The following is a 2,196-nucleotide window of genomic DNA, read 5'->3' on the forward strand; positions in this document are numbered from 1 at the left end:
ATACCTCTAACATATAACCTTATTGATTATCTTCATTGGTTAACATAACCACATATAAGCTACCGTATATCTTTACCAACACCTTACATACCAAGTATCCCCAATACTATTCAAACTCGTCCTAATTCTATAACTGTTACGTCTTCTCTCTCTCTCTATCAAGCCGGTCCGCCTTATCTTTCGTAATCATTGAGATTTTCCAACCATGAGGTTCACACACTTCTAATTTCCCTCAAGCTGCTCTAGTTCCTTATCCTTCTCTTAGGTCTAAACCTGTAGGACTTCTTAGCAGACTTCCCAGGGGGTCACCCATCCTAGTACTACTCTGGCCCAAGCACGCTTAACCTCGAAGTTCTGATGGGATCAGGTCCATTAGTGCTGGTATGATCGCATCCATCCTACTGCGTGGCCTTTATTATGTGACCTAAAACAAGTTGAAGTTCTAACGGATCCCAAGAAAATTTTCGATCGTGTATCTCCCTCCGAATTGGAAAAGTCCCTCATATACTAACTAAGCAAATGCAGTTTTACCCTTTGGAACTCTCGATGACAAGCCATTAATTAACACATACAACTGCTTTCCATTCCTAAATTTTAATATTCCTTGTAGCGGTAAAACTTCTTAGCCGCAGTTATCTATAAGTACCTTGGTTATCGGTCCCTTTAAAACTTCCATTGTCCACTATCAATGGTATCCTGCAATAATTGTACACACATAATGTTATATCCCGCATTTTGCGCATTCGGATAATTTAAGACAATTGCGGGAGGTTAAGAGTAAGACTATAATTTTGATCTTGTTTGGTGTACAAGTTGTTTATGAAAATTTTGAAGTGGAAATGTTAAGAAAGACTAGGGGAAAAAAGGTAAATTTGCAATATGACTCATGGAGATGTGGGGGAAGACGAAGGGAAAATTTGGAATGCAGAAAAATAATTTTTCATGAAGTGCACAAAAAATATGGGCTTGGGAGAAAAGGGGCCATTTGGGCTATCCAATTGGAGTGGGCTTAGCCCACTTAGAAGTCTAATGGACCAAGAATAAAAGATGACTAAGTCATCTTAATATTCATTATTTCCCTAGAAACTTCAAGAACTTGGAAGAACAAAAAGGAAGGAGAAAAGGCCTATAGGCCATTCGGCCATAGTAATTTCCACAACAACCTTGGGAAAAATCTTTCTTCAAAAATTATTTCCTACCAATTGAAGGGCCCCTAGCAAGGTGGAGTGGTCTTTGGAGCAAGAAAAATCCATATTCTAGCAAGCTACAAGTCTTAGCTAAGTGAAAGATCAAGGAAAAAGGTAAGAATTTATTTATTATATGTGTTATGGATGGTTGTGAGTATTGTAGCATGTAGAAAAGGATGTATTCCATGAAAATATGGAAGTTCTTGATGTGGCCGAATGTGTAGGGTGATGGCCGTGTGTAATGTTGTGTGAAGATTGAATTAATTTTGTGTAGCATGTTGCTTGTTGTTGTAATGTCAAGAAGTGAATGAAAATCATGAAAATAGAGATATATGTTGTGGCCATATATGTGGTGTTTGGCCGTGCATGTATGTGTAGGTGTAGAAATAATGATTTTATCATTTTATCTAGTATTTGGTTGTTGTTGTTGTGGGTGTTATGTTGATAATGAAAATTGGATGATTTTAGTGAAGTTGTGGTTGTTTGTGGATTATGGAAAAAAGTTAGTGTGACATTGGTATGGTTTCTTATATGTGAGAATGTGTAGGATATAAACATAATGCATGAACTTGAAAGTAAGACATTTGTTTGGAAGGTTGTAAGTTGGGTTGTGATGATTAAATTGAAAGAAGGAAGTAAGTTGCCATTGTTCTTGTTAAATTGGAAAGTGTTGGACGAAGTAGTATGTTGATTAAAACGTTTTGAATATCATATGAATTGATTTGAATCGAATTGAATTGAAGTGTTGCTAGAATACTTGTTGGTATTGTGTTGATAGTTTGGCCGGGTTGAATTCCCGGATTGTTGTTGATTAAAATTTGCCAAGTTGAATTGTTGGGGATGATGTATTTACAGGGGAAATGCTGCCGAAATTTCGGCAGACAAAGTGTTACTCTAAAGAATCAACTTCTAAATGCTCTAATCAATGCTTGGTAAACATGACCAATTTGTAGATTTTGGCAGATTTGCAACGTGAATTTGGAATAGCATAAGGAGCGGAAAGAGGTAT

General features: G+C 36.8%; 1 pseudogene; it reads right to left on the reverse strand.

The window, feature by feature from the left end:
• Window positions 1-277: 277 nt before the first annotated feature.
• On the reverse strand, window positions 278-395 carry LOC132629676 (5S ribosomal RNA; annotated as a pseudogene).
• Between the last annotated feature and the right edge of the window lie 1,801 nt (window positions 396-2,196).

Source organism: Lycium barbarum, chromosome 2 (assembly GCF_019175385.1).
Source record: "Lycium barbarum isolate Lr01 chromosome 2, ASM1917538v2, whole genome shotgun sequence".
In the NCBI taxonomy this organism is placed as follows: domain Eukaryota; kingdom Viridiplantae; phylum Streptophyta; class Magnoliopsida; order Solanales; family Solanaceae; genus Lycium; species Lycium barbarum.